A 24,936-nucleotide genomic window follows, 5' to 3' on the forward strand; every position below is an offset into this window, starting at 1 on the left:
CTTACTGTACCACCACACTGTCCAGGTACTTTATTACACCACCACTCTTACTGTACCACCACACTGTCCAGGTACTTTATTACACTACCACTCTTACTGTACCACCATACTATCCAGGTACTTTATTACACTACCACTCTTACTGTACCACCATACTATCCAGGTACTTTATTACACTACCACTCTTACTGTACCACCATACTATCCAGGTACTTTATTACACTACCACTCTTACTGTACCACCATACTATCCAGGTACTTTATTACACTACCACTCTTACTGTACCACCACACTGTCCAGGTACTTTATTACACTACCACTCTTACTGTACCACCATACTATCCAGGTACTTTATTACACTACCACTCTTACTGTACCACCATACTATCCAGGTACTTTATTACATTACCACTCTTACTGTACCACCAGACTATCCAGGTACTTTATTACATTACCACTCTTACTGTACCACCAGACTATCCAGGTACTTTATTACATTACCACTCTTACTGTACCACCACACTGTCCAGGTACTTTATTACACTACCACTCTTACTCTACCACCACACTGTCCAGGTACTTTATTACATTACCACTCTTACTGTACCACCAGACTATCCAGGTACTTTATTACATTACCACTCTTACTGTACCACCAGACTATCCAGGTACTTTATTACATTACCACTCTTACTGTACCACCACACTGTCCAGGTACTTTATTACACTACCACTCTTACTCTACCACCACACTGTCCAGGTACTTTATTACATTACCACTCTTACTGTACCACCAGACTATCCAGGTACTTTATTACACTACCACTCACTCTTACAGTATACACCCACCTACTCCCACCCTCGACAAACTACTGCACCAACACAAAGGTATAATTCAGAGGGCTGACGAGGAGTTGCTGATGTGATTTCTGAATTTCTAGAAGACAGAACAAAATAAGATGACCAAGAGAAAGTTTAAACCTTTAATGGGAGGAAAGAAGGGTATGGGTTTTCTCAGGAAGGGTTGAAGGGGGTATAAGGGAAGGGTAGGGGTTTTCTCAGGAAGGGTTGAAGGGGGTATAAGGGAAGGGTAGGGGTTTTCTCAGGAAGGGTTGAAGGGGGTATAAGGGAAGGGTAGGGGTTTTCTCAGGAAGGGTTGAAGGGGGTATAAGGGAAGGGTATGGGTTTTCTCAGGAAGGGTTGAAGGGGGTATAAGGAAAGGGTAGGGGTTTTCTTAGGAAGGATTGAAAGGGGTATAAGGGAAGGGTAGGGGTTCTCTAAGGAAAGGTTAAAAGGGGTATAAGGGAAGGGTAGGGGTTTTCTCAGAAAAGATTGAAAGGGGTATAAGGGAAGGGTAGGGGTTTTCTCAGGAAAGGTTGAAAGGGGTATAAAAGAAGGGTATGGGTTTTCTCAGGAAAGGTTGAAAGGGGTATAAAGGAAGGGTATGGGTTTTCTCAGGAAAGGTTGAAAGGGGTATAAGGGAAGGGTAGAGGTTTTCTCAGGAAGGGTTGAAAGGGGTATAAGGGAAGGGTAGGGGTTTTCTCAGGAAAGATTGAAAGGGGAATAAGGGAAGGGTAGGGGTTTTCTCAAGAAAGGTTGAAAGGAAGGAAATAAATGGTATAAAATGCCGACACAATGGCAATATAAACACAAATGCAGTATAATGTGATCCTTTATTGACTACGTTTCGCCCACACAGTGGGCTTTTTCAAGTCACAAACAGAACTACCTGGGGTGGAAGGAACGCGAGTATTTATAGTCCGGCTGAGGTCAGGTGAAGAATGCTGCATCTGATGATGTACCGAGTTGGGTTGTAGAGTCTAAAAACTTGGGTAGCTTGGAAAGGAGACTGGACAAGTTTGTGAGCAGACCTTCTACAGTGTTCTTATGTGGGATAGCGATGAAGAAGTTTCTTGGCAAGTGGTTCAGCTATGTTATAGAAGCCACTATTCTGGTTGAAGTTGTCGGATATAGAAATAAGTGATGATTCCAGGATTCTTCGGTATTGAGTGTTGTCTTCTGTGGCGATAAGTCTTGAGTTTCTGTAGTTTATCAAGTGGTTGTGTGAATTACGGTGTTGTACGCAGGCATTCCTTGTGTCGTCAGACCTGCTTGCGTATTGGTGTTCTGAAATACGTGTTTGGAGGTCCCTTGATGTTTCGCCCACGTATAACTTGTTGCAGTCATTACAAGGGATTATGTATACCCCTGCAGAGGATGGAGGCTTGTCCTGCCTACTACTGGTGATGTCCTTGATGGTCGTGGTTGTGGAGGTAGATACTTGGAATGATGTTTTGGCAAAGATGTTGGAAACATGTTTGGCAATGGAGTTGGTGGGAAGGACTATGTATCTCTTCTCGGCAGTGTCTTCTCTGGGTGTGTTGAAGATGTTTAGTGCTCAGAGACTGCAGACGGCGAGCACTAAACATCTTCAACACACCCAGAGAAGACACTGCCGAGAAGAGATACATAGTCCTTCCCACCAACTCCATTGCCAAACATGTTTCCAACGTCTTTGCCAAAACATCATTCCAAGTATCTACCTCCACAACCACGACCATCAAGGACATCACCAGTAGTAGGCAGGACAAGCCTCCATCCTCTGCAGGGGTATACATAATCCCTTGTAATGACTGCAACAAGTTATACGTGGGCGAAACATCAAGGGACCTCCAAACACGTATTTCAGAACACCAATACGCAAGCAGGTCTGACGACACAAGGAATGCCTGCGTACAACACCGTAATTCACACAACCACTTGATAAACTACAGAAACTCAAGACTTATCGCCACAGAAGACAACACTCAATACCGAAGAATCCTGGAATCATCACTTATTTCTATATCCGACAACTTCAACCAGAATAGTGGCTTCTATAACATAGCTGAACCACTTGCCAAGAAACTTCTTCATCGCTATCCCACATAAGAACACTGTAGAAGGTCTGCTCACAAACTTGTCCAGTCTCCTTTCCAAGCTACCCAAGTTTTTAGACTCTACAACCCAACTCGGTACATCATCAGATGCAGCATTCTTCACCTGACCTCAGCCGGACTATAAATACTCGCGTTCCTTCCACCCCAGGTAGTTCTGTTTGTGACTTGAAAAAGCCCACTGTGTGGGCGAAACGTAGTCAATAAAGGATCACATTATACTGCCTTTGTGTTTATATTGCCAAAGGTTGAAAGGGCTATAAGGGAAGGGTATGGGTTTTCTCAGGAAAGGTTGAAAGGGGTATAAAGGAAGGGTATGGGTTTTCTCAGGAAAGGTTGAAAGGGGTATAAGGGAAGGGTATGGGTTTTCTCAGGAAAGGTTGAAAGGGGTATAAGGGAGGGGTAGAGGTTTTCTCAGGAAAGGTTGAAAGGGGTGCAAGGGAAGGGTAGAGGTTTTCTCAGGAAAGGTTGAAAGGGGTATAAGGGAAGGGTATGGGTTTTCTCAGGAAAGGTTGAAAGGGGTATAAGGGAAGGGTAGAGGTTTTCTCAGGAAAGGTTGAAAGGGGTGTAAGGGAAGGGTAGAGGTTTTCTCAGGAAAGGTTGAAAGGGGTATAAGGGAAGGGTATGGGTTTTCTCAGGAAAGGTTGAAAGGGGTATAAGGGAAGGGTAGAGGTTTTCTCAGGAAAGGTTGAAAGGGGTATAAGGGAAGGGTAGGGGTTTTCTAAGGAAAGGTTGAAAGGGGTATAAGGGAAGGGTATGGGTTTTCTCAGGAAAGGTTGAAAGGGGTATAAAGGAAGGGTATGGGTTTTCTCAGAAAAGGTTGAAAGGGGTATAAGGGAAGGGTAGAGGTTTTCTCAGGAAAGGTTGAAAGGATTATAAGGGAAGTTTTGAGTGGTAATGGGTTTAGCATCCAGCAGGGGTGTGTGACCATGAGATAAGATTTGTTTATGTCATTACATGTTGTAGGAGGACAAGCAAGGTAACTTGAAGAACTTCAGATATACTGGTTAGCTGTACTTGAGTACTGGAGGTGGGTACAACTAGAGTGAATGTACTCTGAAGGAGGGGTTGTAATGTTGACATTAATGGAGGTGGGTACAAGTAGAGTGTACTCTGGAGGAGGGGTTGTAATGTTGACATTGGTATAAACCTTGGTAATAAATACCGACAAGTTGGTTTAGAAAGACACGTAAGCAAACACTGTGACATATTTATTAGAAAACGTTTCGGTCCTGGGACCTTGATCACTTCTAACATACAGAGGTAGAAAGGCATTATATATATAGGCGGAGAGTGAGGTGTGACGCACGTGACCTGAGGAATGTCATAAGAACACAAGAATGGAGGAACACTGTAGAAGCCCCACTGGCCCATGCAAGGCAGGTCCTTATCAAAACAACCTCTGCCTATGATGAGGACGGGTAGACGATGAAATCATGTGACTCCTGTGTTGTTGGGTTGGTGGTGCTTAAGTATCATGTATGCCAATGTTTTTGAAATTTTTGTAGTTTCCAGTGTTGCGTTCTATAGTGTCGGTGATGGCGATTAGTGAGGCTTCTAGGCACCGTCGGCGTCTGAGGTCTGGTTCGGTGAGAACGAGTTGTGCCTCATTCCAGTTCATCAAATGTCCCGTGGAGTCTCTGTGGAGGACACAGGCGTACCTTATATCGTCTCTGTTAGAGGCATTTCGATGCTCATTCAGGCGGACTGCAAGATCTCTGCCTGTCTCGCCTACATATTTCTTGGGACAGAACCCACAGGGGATAGTGTAGACGCCTGCTGTAGAAGTTAGAGGTGTGGGGCTGCGTTTCGTAGTGAGGTCTTTGATAGATGATGTGTTTATGGTGGAAACGTTGATGTTACTCATAGCAAGTGCCCGGCGAGTATTCGTGGCAACATCGCCACATGGGAGTACTATGAACTGCTTAGGGGGCTGTTCCATGGGCGGTTTGTTGAGAATAGCTTGTGCCTTAAGTCTGCAATCTCGGATGAAGAAAGATGGGAACTGAAGACGTGTAAAGGCTTGTGTTATGTAAGTGCATTCTTCTTCTAGAAAACAAGGGCTGGAGATGCGAAGAGCTCTCAAGAAGAAGCCAATGGGGACTCCAGAAATCATAAATAACTTATCTTCCTATACACTAACCGTCACCGAGACAGAAGCCCTCAGCCTAGGGCTCAATTTTACTACTGGCATCAACAAGAAACATAATCTGGTGGATATGGTAACCAAGAACCAACCTTTTGGAGACTCCGAGTTTCAAAAGGGCTTTGTCCAAGGAATTATCACTGCTGCAGCTACTGAGCCTTCAAGACCGGTCATTCCCAGAAGATACATCCAAGCACTCAGGAACTTGGCCAACAACGATGATATCGTCATTACAACCGCTGACAAAGGAGGTGGTGTGGTGTTACTCAACACTGTCGACTACAACAATAAAGTTTTAAATCTTCTCAACGATGCCAACACATACCAGCCTGTATCAGAATCAGTGCTACTTTTCTTCAAAAGGCTCGTAGCATCTTACGAAAATCAGAACAAGGCAAAAAACTACTTAAACTTTTACCAGGTCACCCGAAACCAGCACGCCTGTATGGCCTTCCTAAGACACACAAACCTGGCATCCCACTACGGCCTATCACTTCGGGCATAGGGAGTGCACCACACAAACTAGCCGGCCACCTTGCCAAATACCTTTCAGCGCTTCTGGGCACTATCAGTCAAGCCCACCTCAAACACTCAGGTGACCTTCTCTCCCGAATATCCAACCTGAATGTCAAAAACAAAAGCATGGCTTCCTTCGATGTCACAGCCCTCTTTACCAACGTTCCTACTGACGCTGCAATCAACATTCTGAGACAGAGGCTCACTGAAAACCACGACCTCCCTTTACCTCTTCTAGACTTCATCAGTCTAGTGGAACTTTGTGTTAATTTCAACTTCTTCAAGTATCAGGAGAACTGTTACAAACAATGCTTTGGGATGGCAATGGGCAGCCCGCTCAGTGCTGTGCTTGCCAACCTCTTCATGGAAAACCTGGAGACAGAGAAATTCAGCACCCTCATTCCCAACACCGTTACCTGGCTAAGATACGTTGATGATGTATTGGTTTTCTATCCGAGACGTCTCAATATCCAGGCCCTTCTCAGCAAGATCAATGCAGTTGAACCATCAATAAAGTTTACACTTGAACTCGAAAATGATGGCAAACTTCCTTTCCTCGACGTTCTACTGTGCAGATCTCCCGACAGTGACAAACTTCTCTTCAAAGTGTATAGAAAACCTACCAACAAGGACGATCTTATACACTTTTATTCACACCAAGACACCCGCACTAAGAGAGGAGTCCTCATTGGCTTCTTCTTGAGAGCTCTTCGCATCTCCAGCCCTTGTTTTCTAGAAGAAGAATGCACTTACATAACACAAGCCTTTACACGTCTTCAGTTCCCATCTTTCTTCATCCGAGATTGCAGACTTAAGGCACAAGCTATTCTCAACAAACCGCCCATGGAACAGCCCCCTAAGCAGTTCATAGTACTCCCATGTGGTGATATTGCCACGACATTCCTCAGGTCACGTGCGTCACACCTCACTCTCCGCCTATATATATAATGCCTTTCTACCTCTGTATGTTAGAAGTGATCAAGGTCCCAGGACCGAAACGTTTTCTAATAAATGTGTCATAGTGTTTGCTTACGTGTCTTTCTAAACCAATGTTGACATTAATGGAGGTGGGTACAAGTAGAGTGAATGTACTCTGGAGGAGGGGTTGTAATGTTGACATTAATGAATGTGGGTACAACTAGAGTGAATGTACTCTGAAGCAGGGGTTGTAATGTTGACATTAATGAATGTGGGTACAACTAGAGTGAATGTACTCTGAAGGAGGGGTTGTAATGTTGACATTAATGAATGTGGGTACAACTAGAGTGAATGTACTCTGAAGGAGGGGTTGTAATGTTGACATTAATGAATGTGGGTACAACTAGAGTGAATGTACTCTGAAGCAGGGGTTGTAATGTTGACATTAATGAATGTGGGTACAACAAGAGTGAATGTACTCTGAAGCAGGGGTTGTAATGTTGACATTAATGAATGTGGGTACAACAAGAGTGAATGTACTCTGAAGGAGGGGTTGTAATGTTGACATTAATGGAGGTGGGTATAACTAGAGTGAATGTACTCTGAAGGAGGGGTTGTAATGTTGACATTAATGGAGGTGGGTACAACAAGAGTGAATGTACTCTGAAGGAGGGGTTGTAATGTTGACATTAATGGAGGTGGGTACAACAAGAGTGAATGTACTCTGAAGGAGGGGTTGTAATGTTGACATTAATGGAGGTGGGTATAACTAGAGTGAATGTACTCTGAAGGAGGGGTTGTAATGTTGACATTAATGGAGGTGGGTATAACTAGAGTGAATGTACTCTGGAGGAGGGTTGGTGGTGTTGACATTGGACAGATATTTGAGCTGTGTTTGTGTGTGTATGGCAAGACAACTGTTGTATAAATAATGGTGAATGTGTCTTTTTCTGTGTCAACCAACCTTCATTAATGATGTTGACACTCTTCTATGTTGACACTCTTTCATGTTGACACTCTTCCATGTTGACACTCTTCCATGTTGACACTCTTCCATGTTGACACTCTTCCATGCTGACACTCTTCCATGTTGTCACTCTTCCATGTTGACACTCTTCCATGTTGACACTCTTCCATGTTGACACTCTTCCATGTTGACACTCTTCCATGCTGACACTCTTCCATGTTGACACTCTTCCATGTTGACACTCTTCCATGTTGACACTCTTCCATGTTGACACTCTTCCATGTTGACACTCTTCCATGTTGACACTCTTCCATGTTGACACTCTTCCATGTTGACACTCTTCCATGCTGACACTCTTCCATGTTGACACTCTTCCATGTTGACACTCTTCCATGTTGACACTCTTCCATGTTGACACTCTTCCATGCTGACACTCTTCCATGTTGACACTCTTCCATGTTGACACTCTTCCATGTTGACACTCTTCCATGTTGACACTCTTCCATGTTGACACTCTTCCATGCTGACACTCTTCCATGTTGACACTCTTCCATGTTGACACTCTTCCATGTTGACACTCTTCCATGCTGACACTCTTCCATGTTGACACTCTTCCATGCTGACACTCTTCCATGTTGACACTCTTCCATGTTGACACTCTTCCATGTTGACACTCTTCCATGTTGACACTCTTCCATGTTGACACTCTTCCATGTTGACACTCTTCCATGCTGACACTCTTCCATGTTGACACTCTTCCATGTTGACACTCTTCCATGTTGACACTCTTCCATGTTGACACTCTTCCATGCTGACACTCTTCCATGTTGACATTCTTCCATGTTGACATTCTTCCATGTTGACACTCTTCCATGTTGACATTCTTCCATGTTGACACTCTTCCATGTTGACACTCTTCCATGTTGACACTCTTCCATGTTGACATTCTTCCATGTTGACACTCTTCCATGTTGACACTCTTCCATGTTGACACTCTTCCATGTTGACATTCTTCCATGTTGACACTCTTCCATGTTGACACTCTTCCATGTTGACACTCTTCCATGTTGACACTCTTCCATGGTGACACTCTTCCATGTTGACACTCTTCCATGTTGACACTCTTCCATGTTAACACTTCCATGTTGACACTCTTCTATGTTGACACTTCCATGTTGACACTCTTCTATGTTGACACTCTTCCATGTTGACACTTCCATGTTGACACTCTTCTATGTTGACACTCTTCCATGTTGACACTTCCATGTTGACACTCTTCCATGTTGACACTCTTCCATGTTGACACTCTTCCATGTTGACACTTCCATGTTGACACTCTTCCATGTTGACACTCTTCTATGTTGACACTCTTCCATGTTGACACTTCCATGTTGACACTCTTCCATGTTGACACTCTTCCATGTTGACACTCTTCCATGCTGACACTCTTCCATGCTGACACTCTTCCATGTTGACACACTTCTATGTTGACACTCTTCCATGCTGACACTCTTCCATGTTGACACTCTTCCATGCTGACACTCTTCCATGCTGACACTCTTCCATGTTGACACTCTTCCATGCTGACACTCTTCCATGTTGACACTCTTCCATGTTGACACTCTTCCATGCTGACACTCTTCCATGTTAACACTCTTCCATGTTGACACTCTTCCATGCTGACACTCTTCCATGCTGACACTCTTCCATGCTGACACTCTTCCATGTTGACACTCTTCCATGTTGACACTCTTCCATGTTGACACTCTTCCATGCTGACACTCTTCCATGTTGACACTCTTCCATGTTGACACTCTTCCATGTTGACACTCTTCCATGTTGACACTCTTCCATGTTGACACTCTTCCATGCTGACACTCTTCCATGTTGACATTCTTCCATGCTGACACTCTTCCATGTTGACACTCTTCCATGTTGACACTCTTCCATGTTGACACTCTTCCATGTTGACACTCTTCCATGTTGACACTCTTCCATGTTGACACTCTTCCATGCTGACACTCTTCCATGCTGACACTCTTCCATGTTGACACTCTTCCATGTTGACACTCTTCCATGTTGACACACTTCCATGTTGACACTCTTCCATGTTGACACTCTTCCATGCTGACAGTCTTCCATGTTGACACTCTTCCATGCTGACACTCTTCCATGCTGACACTCTTCCATGGTGACACTCTTCCATGTTGACACTCTTCCATGGTGACACTCTTCCATGCTGACACTCTTCCATGCTGACACTCTTCCATGTTGACACTCTTCCATGCTGACAGTCTTCCATGTTGACACTCTTCCATGCTGACACTCTTCCATGGTGACACTCTTCCATGTTGACACTCTTCCATGCTGACACTCTTCCATGTTGACACTCTTCCATGTTGACACTCTTCCATGCTGACACTCTTCCATGTTGACACTCTTCCATGGTGACACTCTTCCATGTTGACACTCTTCCATGGTGACACTCTTCCATGTTGACACTTTTCCATGTTGACACTCTTCCATGTTGACACTCTTCCATGTTGACATTCTTCCATGTTGACATTCTTCCATGCTGACACTCTTCCTTGGTGACACTCTTCCATGCTGACACTCTTCCATGTTGACACTCTTCCTTGGTGACACTCTTCCATGCTGACACTCTTCCATGTTGACACTCTTCCTTGGTGACACTCTTCCATGTTGACACTCTTCCATGTTGACACTCTTCCATGCTGACACTCTTCCATGTTGACACTCTTCCATGTTGACACTCTTCCATGTTGACACTCTTCCTTGGTGACACTCTTCCATGTTGACACTCTTCCATGTTGACACTCTTCCTTGGTGACACTCTTCCATGTTGACACTCTTCCATGTTGACACTCTTCCATGTTGACACTCTTCCATGTTGACACTCTTCCATGTTGACACTCTTCCATGTTGACACTCTTCCATGTTGACACTCTTCCATGTTGACACTCTTCCATGCTGACACTCTTCCATGTTGACACTCTTCCATGTTGACACTCTTCCATGTTGACACTCTTCCATGCTGACACTCTTCCATGTTGACACTCTTCCATGTTGACACTCTTCCATGTTGACACTCTTCCATGCTGACACTCTTCCATGTTGACACTCTTCCATGTTGACACTCTTCCTTGGTGACACTCTTCCTTGGTGACACTCTTCCATGCTGACACTCTTCCATGTTGACACTCTTCCATGTTGACACTCTTCCATGTTGACACTCTTCCATGCTGACACTCTTCCATGTTGACACTCTTCCATGTTGACACTCTTCCTTGGTGACACTCTTCCTTGGTGACACTCTTCCATGCTGACACTCTTCCATGTTGACACTCTTCCATGTTGACACTCTTCCATGTTGACACTCTTCCATGGTGACACTCTTCCATGCTGACACTCTTCCATGCTGACACTCTTCCATGTTGACACTCTTCCATGCTGACAGTCTTCCATGTTGACACTCTTCCATGCTGACACTCTTCCATGGTGACACTCTTCCATGTTGACACTCTTCCATGCTGACACTCTTCCATGTTGACACTCTTCCATGTTGACACTCTTCCATGCTGACACTCTTCCATGTTGACATTCTTCCATGCTGACACTCTTCCATGTTGACACTCTTCCATGTTGACACTCTTCCATGCTGACACTCTTCCATGTTGACACTCTTCCATGTTGACACTCTTCCTTGGTGACACTCTTCCTTGGTGACACTCTTCCATGCTGACACTCTTCCATGTTGACACTCTTCCATGTTGACACTCTTCCATGTTGACACTCTTCCATGTTGACATTCTTCCATGTTGACATTCTTCCATGCTGACACTCTTCCATGTTGACACTCTTCCATGTTGACACTCTTCCATGTTGACACTCTTCCATGCTGACACTCTTCCATGTTGACACTCTTCCATGTTGACACTCTTCCATGTTGACACTCTTCCATGCTGACACTCTTCCATGTTGACACTCTTCCATGTTGACACTCTTCCTTGGTGACACTCTTCCTTGGTGACACTCTTCCATGCTGACACTCTTCCATGTTGACACTCTTCCATGTTGACACTCTTCCATGTTGACACTCTTCCATGTTGACATTCTTCCATGTTGACACTCTTCCATGTTGACACTCTTCCATGTTGACATTCTTCCATGCTGACACTCTTCCATGCTGACACTCTTCCATGTTGACACTCTTCCATGTTGACACTCTTCCATGTTGACACTCTTCCATGTTGACATTCTTCCATGTTGACACTCTTCCATGTTGACACTCTTCCATGTTGACATTCTTCTATGTTGACACTCTTCCATGTTGACACTCTTCCATGTTGACACTCTTCCATGTTGACACTCTTCCATGTTGACATTCTTCCATGTTGACACTCTTCTATGTTGACACTCTTCCATGTTGACATTCTTCCATGTTGACACTCTTCTATGTTGACACTCTTCCATGTTGACACTCTTCCATGTTGACATTCTTCCATGTTGACACTCTTCCATGTTGACATTCTTCCATGCTGACACTCTTCCATGTTGACACTCTTCCATGTTGACACTCTTCCATGTTGACACTCTTCCATGTTGACACTCTTCCATGTTGACACTCTTCCATGTTGACACTCTTCCATGTTGACACTCTTCCATGTTGACACTCTTCCATGTTGACATTCTTCCATGCTGACACTCTTCCATGTTGACACTCTTCCATGTTGACACTCTTCCATGTTGACACTCTTCCATGTTGACACTCTTCCATGTTGACACTCTTCCATGTTGACACTCTTCCATGTTGACACTCTTCTATGTTGACACTCTTCCATGTTGACACTCTTCCATGTTGACACTCTTCCATGTTGACACTCTTCCATGTTGACACTCTTCCATGTTGACACTCTTCCATGTTGACACTCTTCCATGTTGACACTCTTCCATGTTGACACTCTTCCATGTTGACACTTCCATGTTGACACTCTTCCATGTTGACACTTCCATGTTGACACTCTTCCATGTTGACATTCTTCCATGTTGACACTTCCATGTTGACACTCTTCCATGTTGACACTTCCATGCTGACACTCTTCCATGTTGACACTCTTCCATGTTGACACTCTTCCATGTTGACACTCTTCCATGTTGACACTCTTCCATGTTGACACTCTTCCATGTTGACACTCTTCCATGTTGACACTCTTCCATGTTGACATTCTTCCATGTTGACACTCTTCCATGTTGACACTCTTCCATGTTGACATTCTTCCATGTTGACACTCTTCCATGTTGACATTCTTCCATGTTGACACTCTTCCATGTTGACACTCTTCCATGTTGACATTCTTCCATGTTGACACTCTTCCATGTTGACACTCTTCCATGTTGACATTCTTCCATGTTGACACTCTTCCATGTTGACATTCTTCCATGTTGACACTCTTCCATGTTGACACTCTTCCATGTTGACACTCTTCCATGTTGACATTCTTCCATGTTGACATTCTTCCATGCTGACACTCTTCCATGTTGACACTCTTCCATGTTGACACTCTTCCATGTTGACATTCTTCCATGTTGACACTCTTCCATGTTGACACTCTTCCATGTTGACACTCTTCCATGTTGACACTCTTCCATGTTGACACTCTTCCATGTTGACACTCTTCTATGTTGACACTCTTCCATGTTGACACTCTTCCATGTTGACACTCTTCCATGTTGACACTCTTCCATGTTGACACTCTTCCATGTTGACACTCTTCCATGTTGACACTCTTCCATGTTGACACTCTTCCATGTTGACACTCTTCCATGTTGACACTTCCATGTTGACACTCTTCCATGTTGACACTTCCATGTTGACATTCTTCCATGTTGACACTCTTCCATGTTGACACTCTTCCATGTTGACACTCTTCCATGTTGACACTCTTCCATGTTGACACTCTTCCATGTTGACACTCTTCCATGTTGACACTTCCATGTTGACACTCTTCCATGTTGACACTTCCATGTTGACACTCTTCCATGTTGACACTCTTCCATGTTGACACTCTTCCATGTTGACACTCTTCCATGCTGACACTCTTCCATGTTGACACTCTTCCATGTTGACATTCTTCCATGTTGACACTTCCATGTTGACACTCTTCCATGTTGACACTTCCATGCTGACACTCTTCCATGTTGACACTCTTCCATGTTGACACTCTTCCATGTTGACACTCTTCCATGTTGACACTCTTCCATGTTGACACTCTTCCATGTTGACACTCTTCCATGTTGACACTCTTCCATGTTGACACTCTTCCATGTTGACATTCTTCCATGTTGACACTCTTCCATGTTGACACTCTTCCATGTTGACATTCTTCCATGTTGACACTCTTCCATGTTGACATTCTTCCATGTTGACACTCTTCCATGTTGACTCTCCCATTTTGACATTCTTCCATGTTGACACTCTTCCATGTTGACACTCTTCCATGTTGACATTCTTCCATGTTGACACTCTTCCATGTTGACATTCTTCCATGTTGACACTCTTCCATGTTGACACTCTTCCATGTTGACACTCTTCCATGTTGACATTCTTCCATGTTGACATTCTTCCATGCTGACACTCTTCCATGTTGACACTCTTCCATGTTGACACTCTTCCATGTTGACATTCTTCCATGTTGACACTCTTCCATGTTGACACTCTTCCATGTTGACATTCTTCCATGTTTCTTCCATGTTGACATTCTTCCATGTTGACACTCTTCCATGTTGACACTCTTCCATGTTGACATTCTTCCATGTTGACACTCTTCCATGTTGACACTCTTCCATGTTGACATTCTTCCATGTTGACACTCTTCCATGTTGACACTCTTCCATGTTGACACTCTTCCATGTTGACATTCTTCCATGTTGACACTCTTCCATGTTGACACTCTTCCATGTTGACACTCTTCCATGTTGACATTCTTCCATGTTGACATTCTTCCATGCTGACACTCTTCCATGTTGACACTCTTCCATGTTGACACTCTTCCATGTTGACATTCTTCCATGTTGACACTCTTCCATGTTGACACTCTTCCATGTTGACATTCTTCCATGTTGACACTCTTCCATGTTGACATTCTTCCATGTTGACATTCTTCCATGTTGACACTCTTCCATGTTGACACTCTTCCATGTTGACACTCTTCCATGTTGACATTCTTCCATGTTGACATTCTTCCATGTTGACATTCTTCCATGTTGACATTCTTCCATGTTGACACTCTTCCATGTTGACACTCTTCCATGTTGACACTCTTCCATGTTGACATTCTTCCATGTTGACATTCTTCCATGTTGACACTCTTCCATGTTGACATTCTTCCATGTTGACACTCTTCCATGTTGACATTCTTCCATGTTGACACTCTTCCATGCTGACACTCTTCCTTGGTGACACTCTTCCATGTTGACACTCTTCCATGTTGACACTCTTCCATGTTGACACTCTTCCATGTTGACACTCTTCCTTGGTGACACTCTTCCATGTTGACACTCTTCCATGCTGACACTCTTCCATGTTGACACTCTTCCTTGGTGACACTCTTCCATGCTGACACTCTTCCTTGGTGACACTCTTCCTTGGTGACACTCTTCCATGTTGACACTCTTCCATGTTGACACTCTTCCATGTTGACACTCTTCCATGTTGACACTCTTCCATGTTGACACTCTTCCATGCTGACACTCTTCCATGCTGACACTCTTCCATGTTGACACTCTTCCATGTTGACACTCTTCCATGTTGACACTCTTCCATGTTGACACTCTTCCATGCTGACAGTCTTCCATGTTGACACTCTTCCATGCTGACACTCTTCCATGTTGACACTCTTCCATGTTGACACTCTTCCATGTTGACACTCTTCCATGTTGACACTCTTCCATGTTGACACTCTTCCATGGTGACACTCTTCCATGTTGACACTCTTCCATGGTGACACTCTTCCATGTTGACACTCTTCCATGTTGACACTCTTCCATGTTGACACTCTTCCATGGTGACACTCTTCCATGTTGACACTCTTCCATGTTGACACTCTTCCATGTTGACACTCTTCCATGTTGACACTCTTCCATGGTGACACTCTTCCATGTTGACACTCTTCCATGTTGACACTCTTCCATGTTGACACTCTTCCATGTTGACACTCTTCCATGTTGACACTCTTCTATGTTGACACTCTTCCATGTTGACACTCTTCCATGTTGACACTCTTCCATGGTGACAGTCTTCCATGGTGACACTCTTCCATGTTGACACTCTTCCATGTTGACACTCTTCCATGGTGACAGTCTTCCATGGTGACACTCTTCCATGTTGACACTCTTCCATGTTGACACTCTTCCATGCTGAGACTCTTCCATGGTGACACTCTTCCATGCTGACACTCTTCCATGCTGACACTCTTCCATGGTGACACTCTTCCATGCTGACACTCTTCCATGCTGACACTCTTCCATGTTGACACTCTTCCACGTTGACACTCTTCCATGCTGACACTCTTCCATGGTGACACTCTTCCATGTTGACACTCTTCCATGTTGACACTCTTCCATGTTGACACTCTTCCATGATGACACTCTTCCATGCTGACACTCTTCCATGTTGACACTCTTCCATGATGACACTCTTCCATGTTGACACTCTTCCATGTTGACACTCTTCCATGCTGACACTCTTCCATGCTGATACTCTTCCATAAGAATATAAGAACATAAGAAAGAAGGAACACTGCAACAGGCCTATTAACCCATGCGGAGCAGGTCCATGTCCCCCTCCCTGGATTAGTCAAGTGACCCACCCAGTCTGGCCACCTCCACTCAAGGAAGGAGCACAGCACCAGAACCAGCAGCACAAGCTAGTCAGGTTCAACCCACTCATGTATTTATCTAACCTATTTTCAAAACTACACAACATTTTAGCCTGAATAACATAAGAACATAAGAAAGGAGGAACACTGCAGGAGGCCTGCTGGCCCATACTAGGCAGGTACTTCACAATTCATCCCACTAACAAAACATTTGCCCAACCCAATTTTCAATGCCACCCAAGAAATAAGCTCTGATGTGCAAGTCCCACTCAAATCCAACCCCTCCCACTCATGTATTTATCCAACCTAAATTTGAAACTACCCAAAGTCCCAGCCTCAATAACCCAACTAGGTAGACTGTTCCACTCATCAACTACCCTATTTCTAAACCAATACTTTCCTATGTCCTTTCTAAGTCTAAACTTATCTAATTTAAATCCATTACTGCGGGTTCTCTCTTGGAGAGACATCCTCAAGACCTTATTAATATCCCCTTTATTAATACCTATCTTCCACTTATACACTTCGATCAGGTCTCCCCTCATTCTTCGTCTAACAAGTGAATGTAATTTAAGAGTCTTCAATCTTTCTTCATAAGGAAGATTTCTAATGCTATGTATTAATTTAGTCATCCTACGCTGAATGTTTTCTAACGAATTTATGTCCACTCTGTAATATGGAAACCAGAACTGAGCTGCATAATCTAGGTGAGGCCTTACTAATGATGTATAAAGCTGCAGTATGACCTCTGGACTTCTGTTGCTTACACTTCTTGATATAAATCCCAGTAATCTATTTGCCTTATTACGTACGCTTAGGCATTGTTGTCTTGGTTTAAGGTTGCTGCTTACCATAACCCCCAAGTCCTCTTCGCAGTCTGTATGGCTAAGTTCTACATTATTTAACTTATAAGTGCTAGGGATATGGACACTCCCGAGCTTCAGAACCTTGCATTTATCTACATTGAACTGCATCTGCCACTTTTCTGACCAAGAATATAGTTTGTCTAAATCCTTCTGAAGTTCCCTAACATCTACATTTGAATCAATTATCCTACCTATCTATGTGTCATCGGCGAATTTGCTCATATCACTAGTAATTCCTTCATCAAGATCATTGATATATATTATAAACAACAACGGGCCCAAGACTGATCCCTGTGGAACGCCACTTGTTACTGATCCCCTCTCGGATATAACCCCATTTATGGACACTCTCTGCTTCCTGTCTGTGAGCCATGATTCGATCCACGAGAGCACCCTTCCCCCAATGCCATGAGCTGCCACTTTCTTTAGCAGTCTTTGGTGTGGAACTCTATCAAAAGCCTTACTAAAATTTAAGTAAATAATATCAAATTCTTTATCGTGGTCAACAGCCTCAAAAGCTTTACTGAAGAAAGTTAATAAATTAGTGTGAATCCATGCTGAGTATCATTAATCAAGCTATGCTTATCGAGATGGCTTCTTATAATCTCAGCTATAATTGACTCTAGTAATTTGCCTACAATTGAGATCAGGCTTATTGGGCGGTAATTTGATGGTAACGACTTGTCCCCTATTTTAAAAATAGGAATTACAGTAGCCATCTTCCACTTATCAGACACTACACCTGTTTGAAGAGATAAATTAAAAATATTAGTTAATGGTTCACAGAGTTCCATTTTGCATTCCTTATGAACCCTTGAAAAAAACCTCATTAGGACCCGGTGACTTATTTTGCTTCAGTCGGTCTATCTGCTTCACAACCACTTCACTAGTGACTGTGATGTTACATAATTTATCTTCTTCTGGCCCACTATAAAAAATTAATTACTGGAATATTGTTAGTGTCTTCCTGTGTAAAAACCGAGAGAAAATAATTATTTAAAATCGAGCACATTTCATTCTCTTTGTCAGTAAGATGCCCATAGTTATTTTTGAGGGGACCTATCTTATCTCTGACTTTTGTTCTATAGACCTGGAAAAAACTTTTTGGGTTAGTTTTAGAACACCTAGCAACTTTAATTTCATAGTCCCTTTTAGCTTTTCTTATCCCCTTTTTAATGTCCCTCTTAATGCTAATATACTGATTCATAAGATGACCCTCACCTCTTTTGATACGCCTATAAATTCCTGTCTTATGCCCTAGTAGATATTTCAGCCTATTATTCATCCATTTTGGGTCATTTCTATTTGATCTAATTTCTTTATACGGGATAAACGTTCTTTAAGCAGCATGTATAGTGTTCAGAAAACTGTCATATTGATAGCTCTCTTCGTTACCCCAGTCAACAGATGATAAGTGTTCTCTAAGCCCATCGTAATCTGCTAAGCGAAAATCTGGGACTGTTACTGAGTTATCCCTACTATCATACTTACATTCAATGCTAAATGTAATTGATTTGTGGTCACTAGCACCCAGTTCCTCTGAAACTTCTAAATTATTAACAAGGGATTCATTGTTTGCCAGAACTAAGTCAAGCAGGTTATTACCCCTTGTAGGTTCTGTCACAAACTGCTTCAAAAAACAATCCTGAACTACTTCTAAGAAGTCGTATGATTCTAAATTCCCAGTCAAGAAATTCCAATCAATATGACTAAAGTTAAAGTCTCCTAGAATTACTACATTATCGTGCCTTGTGGCTCTAACAATTTCCTCCCATAGTAGTCTCCCCTGGTCCCTATTTAAGTTTGGGGGACGGTATATCACACCTAAAATTAATTTTTCATGCCCCTCTGAAAATTCTATCCAAACAGACTCTGTATGTGTTACTTCAGACTTAATACCCGTTTTTATGCAACAGTTCAAGCGATCTCGGACATACATTGCCACCCCACCCCCCTTCCCGATACTTCTATCTACTTGGAACAATTTAAAACCCTGAATGTGACATTCTGCAGGCATGTTCCGACTTTTTGAATTAAACCACGTCTCAGTTATGGCAAATACATCAATGTTACCTGCACTAGCAACTAGTCTCAACTCGTCCATATTATTCCTAGCACTGCGACTATTTGTGTAATATATATTTAAGGACCCTCCTTTCTCTTTACCCTTCCTGCTCCTTTCTGTTATTCCACTAAACTTATTACTGCCCTTGTCAATTAGTGCCACTGGCTTTCCAATATCCACCTCATTTTGCCTATTTCTAGTTCTCCTAGTACTAATATTACTACACTGCGACTTCACTGTTTTCCCGCCAAAACCCATACAACTAACTATTCCTAGTTTAAAGACCTAACACCTCCCTCCACTGCGTTGGCCAGTGGAGTTTGTTCCACTCATCCACAACTCTATTACCAAACCAGTGCTTTCCTTTATCCTTCCTGAATCTGAATTTTTCCAACTTGAAACCATTGCTGCGAGTCCTGTCTTGGCATGCTATTTTCACCCCCTTAATTTATTCCTGTTTTCCATTTCTACATCTCGATCATATCCCCCGTAATTCTACGCCCTTCGAGAGAGTGCAGATTCAGGGCCTCAGTCTATCCTCATAGGGAAGATTTCTGATACATGGGATCATCTTTGTCATCCTCCTCTGTACGTTTTCCAGAGCATTTATATCCATTCTGTAATACGGTGACCAGAACTGAGCAGCATAGTCTAAATGAGACCTAACCAAGGATATATAGAGTTGAAGAACAACCTGAGGACTTCTATTATTTATACTTCTTGATATGAAGCCAAGAATTCTGTTAGCTTTACTGCGAACACTAATGCGCTGTTGTCTTGGTTTTAGGTTACTGCTAACCAGAACTCCTAAATCCTTCTCGCAATTTGTAATAATAAGATCTACATTATTTAGTTTATATGTGGCATGGTTATTTACCTGTCCAACATTTAGAACTTAGCATTTGTCAATATTAAACTGCATCTGCCACTTCTATGACCATTGCATCAGTCTATTCAAATCATCCTGGAGTGCTCTAGTGTCCTCATTACAATGAATTGGACGGCCTATTTTGGTGCCATCAGCAAATTTGCTTGTCACTGTTTATTCCCTCATCTATGTCGTTATGTAAATTGTGAACAACAACGGGCCCAACACTGACCCCTGAGGAACACCGCTTGTGACGTACCCCCATTCTGATTTCTCCCCATGTTCACACACTGCCATGTTCATACACTGCCATGTTCACACACTGCCATGTTCACACACTGCCATGTTCACACACTGCCATGTTCACACACTGCCATGTCCACACACTGCCATGTCCACACACTGCCATGTTCACACTGTCATGTTCATACACTGTCATGTTCACACACTGCCATGTTCACACACTGCCATGCTCACACACTGCCATATTCACACACTGCCATGTTCACACACTGTCATGTTTACACACTACCATGTTCACACACTGCCATGTTCACACACTGCCATGTTCACACACTGCCATGTTCACACACTGCCATGTTCACACACTGCCATGCACACACACACTGCCATGTTCACACACTGCCATATTCACACACTGCCATGCTCACACACTGCCATGTTCACTCTTCCATGTTCACACACTGCCATGTTCACACACTGCCATGTTCACACACTGCCCTGTTCACTCTTCCATGTTCACACACTGTCATGTTCACACACTGCCATGTTCACACACTGCCATGTTCACTCTTCCCTGTTCACACACTGTCATGTTCACACACTGCCATGTTCACACACTGCCATGTTCACACACTGCCATGTTCACTCTTCCTTGTTCACACACTGTCATGTTCACACACTGCCATGTTTACACACTGCCATGTTCACACACTGCCATGTTCACACACTGCCATGTTCACACACTGCCATGTTCACACTCTTCCATGTTCACACACACTGCCATGTTCACACACTGCCATGTTCACACACACTGCCATGTTCACACACTGCCATGTTCACACACTGCCATGTTCACACACACTGCCATGTTCACACACTGCCATGTTCACACACACTGCCATGTTCACACACTGCCATGTTCACACACTGCCATGTTCACACACACTGCCATGTTCACACACTGCTATGTTCACACACTGCCATGTTCACACACTGCCATGTTCACACACACTGCCATGTTCACACACTGCCATGTTCACACACACTGCCATGTTCACACACTGCCATGTTCACACACTGCCATGTTCACTCTTCCCTGTTCACACACTGTCATGTTCACACACTGCCATGTTCACACACTGCCATGTTCACACACTGCCATGTTCACACACTGCCATGTTCACACACTGCCATGTTCACACTCTTCCATGTTCACACACTGCCATGTTCACACACTGCCATTTTCACTCACTGCCATGTTCACACACACTGCCATGTTCACACACTGCCATGTTCACACACACTGCCATGTTCACACACTGCTATGTTCACACACTGCCATGTTCACACACTGCCATGTTCACTCACTGCCATGTTCACTCACTGCCATGTTCACTCACTGCCATGTTCACACACTGCCATGTTCACACACTGCCATGTTCACACACACTGCCATGTTCACACTCTTCCATGTTCACACACTGCCATGTTCACACACTGCCATGTTCACACCCTGCCATGTTCACACACTGCCATGTTCACACTCTTCCATGTTCACACACTGCCATGTTCACACACTGCCATGTTCACACACTGCCATGTTCACACACTGCCATGTTCACACACTGCCATGTTCACACACTGCCATGTTCACTCACTGCCATGTTCATTCACTGCCATGTTCACACACTGCCATGTTCACACACTGCCATGTTCACTCACTGCCATGTTCACTCACTGCCATGTTCACACACTGCCATGTTCACTCACTGCAATGTTCACTCACTGCCATGTTCACTCACTGCCATGTTCACACACTGCCATGTTCACTCACTGCCATGTTCACACACTGCCATGTTCACACTCTTCCATGTTCACACACTGCCATGTTCACACTCTTCCATGTTCACACACTGCCATGTTCACACACTGCCATGTTCACACACTGCCATGTTCACACACTGCCATGTTCACACACTGCCATGTTCACTCACTGTCATGTTCACACACTGCCATGTTCACACACTGCCATGTTCACACACTGCCATGTTCACTCACTGCCATGTTCACTCACTGCCATGTTCACACACTGCCATGTTCACTCACTGCTATGTTCACACACTGCCATGTTCACTCACTGCCATGTTCACTCACTGCCATGTTCACTCACTGCCATGTTCACTCACTGCCATGTTCACACACTGCCATGTTCACACACTGCCATGTTCACACACTGCCATGTTCACACACTGCCATGTTCACACACTGCCATGTTCACACACTGCCATGTTCACACACTGCCATGTTCACACACTTCCATGTTCACATACTGCCATGTTCACACACTGCCATGTTCACACACTGCCATGTTCACACACTGCCATGTTCACACACTGCCATGTCATCTCCTCTCTTCCACTTACCTGCTGCTGCCACTCACCTGCTGCTGCCACTCACCTGCTGCTGCCACTCACCTGCTGCTGCCACTCACCTGCTGCTGCCTCTCACCTGCTGCTGCTTCTCACCTGCTGCTGCCTCTCACCTGCTGCTGCCTCTCACCTGCTGCTGCCTCTCACTTGCTGCTGCCTCTCACCTGCTGCTGCCTCTCACCTACTACTGCCTCTCACCTGCTGCTTCCTCTCACCTGCTGCTTCCTCTCACCTGCTGCTGCCTCTCACCTGCTGCTGCCTCTCACCTGCTGCTGCCTCTCACCTGCTGCCTCCCATGAAACAATGTCCCTACTGAGAGGATATTGGTGCAAGGAAGTAAATTTTTCGTTGCCTTGGATCAAACTAAAATGTATAATTATTATTATAATTAAAAAGAAGCGCTAAACTACAAGGGCTATGCAGCACTGCAGGGCAGGGAAGGAAGCAGGGGTATCGGGCAGCAGAAGGGGGAGGGATGATTAGTAGGTTACAGAAAACAGTGGGGCAGGGGATGGTGCGAGGGTAGAGGGTAGCAAGAGATTGAGGTAGAAAGGGCTGAAGGTGTCATCAGAGTTTGTGGAGTAAGTCAGTTGTTGTCAAGAAGTCAATGAGAGAGTCAGGATTAAAGTAGGGCCCATCAGGAAGAAGGGAAGGTAAAGAGAGAGTAGTAGAATGGAGACGATGTTGGAGGTAAATTCTGCGTGCTCTTTGATAAAGTGGGTAGTTTAACAGAATGTGGCTGACTGATACTGGAACCTGACAATTCTCACAGAGAGGAGCAGGGCGCCTCTCCATAAGATATCCATGAGTAAGACGAGTATGGCCAATGCGAAGGTGGGAGAGAGTAGTCTCCCAACCTCGACATTGGTGACAAGAAGATGGCCAGTAACCTATACTCGGTTTAATAGAACGAAGCTTGTTATTGAGCAGAGCAGACCAATGTTGTTGCCAACGGGTGTGATGGTGGGTAGCTATAACAGCAAAATAGTCCGTGAATGGAACACCTCTATATGAAACTGGAAGGTCATGTACTGCTGACCGCACAGCAGTGTCTGCCTGTTCATTGCCCTGTATGTCAACATGAACAGGGACCCAACAACAAACAATATCCTTATGTTTGGTAGAGATACGGCGTAACCAAAGTTGAATACGGAGAACTAGGGGTGAGGTGTATCAAATTTTTGTATAGGCTGTAAAGCACTAAGGGAATCTGAGACAACCACAAATGATGACACAGGCATAGATGCAATACAGATAAGTGCTGCAAGAATGGCATACAATTCTGCAGTAAAAATGCTAGCCGAAGATAGTAAATGCCCTCGCACGACGCTGTCCGGAAACACTGCTGGGAATCCGACACCATCAGAAGACTTAGAGCCATCTGTGCACATTGTGATGGCATGAGAATGCGATTGGAAGTAGTCAAGAAAAAGAGAAGAGGAAGCTACCATAGGTAGTTGGGCTTCTGAACAAAGGAGTGAGAAAGAACAGACTAGAACAGCTGGAACTTCCCAGGGAGTTAGGGAAAAGTGAGATGCTTCATGAACATAGAAAGGTGGCAACTGAAGGGAAGACAAGAGTGAATGTAGGCGAAGTGAAAAGGGATGGAACAAACAGGGGCAGCAAACAAATAAAGAATGTCTACTAAAATCAGTGACTATTCCATAAATGGAAGGATTGTGGAGATCATGAGAGCGTACATAGTAGCGAAGGCAATGAGCATCACGGCGATCGGTCAAGGACGGAACATTCGCTTCTGCTTAGAGGCTCTCAACAGGGAAAGAGCGAAAAGCACCAAGGCATAAACGTAATCCCTGATGACGGATGGAATTAAGGCTAGAGAGAGTAGCAGAAGAGGCCGCTGAATAGATCTGGTCACCACAATCGAGTTTCGATAAAATGAGGGTGGAATGTAGGAGAAGGAGGATTTGACCATCAGCTCCCCATGAAAGATGAGCAAGGGTTTTAAGAAGGTTCAGCCGGCTGTGACAAGTTGCGTTCAGAAGGGTAATGTGAGGTTTCCAGGATAACCTATGGTCAAAGAGAAGACCTAGAAACCTGACTGTATCATGTTCAGGGATACA

The 24,936-nt window shown here is 44.0% G+C and overlaps 1 protein-coding gene across 3 annotated transcripts in view; it reads left to right on the forward strand.

The window, feature by feature from the left end:
* Positions 1-24,936, forward strand: part of LOC138850962 (uncharacterized) — a 173,520-nt gene that overhangs the window by 141,797 nt on the left and 6,787 nt on the right. The gene's annotated exons all lie outside the window — the stretch shown is intronic.

Source organism: Cherax quadricarinatus, unplaced genomic scaffold (genome assembly GCF_038502225.1).
Source record: "Cherax quadricarinatus isolate ZL_2023a unplaced genomic scaffold, ASM3850222v1 Contig35, whole genome shotgun sequence".
Lineage (NCBI taxonomy): Eukaryota > Metazoa > Arthropoda > Malacostraca > Decapoda > Parastacidae > Cherax > Cherax quadricarinatus.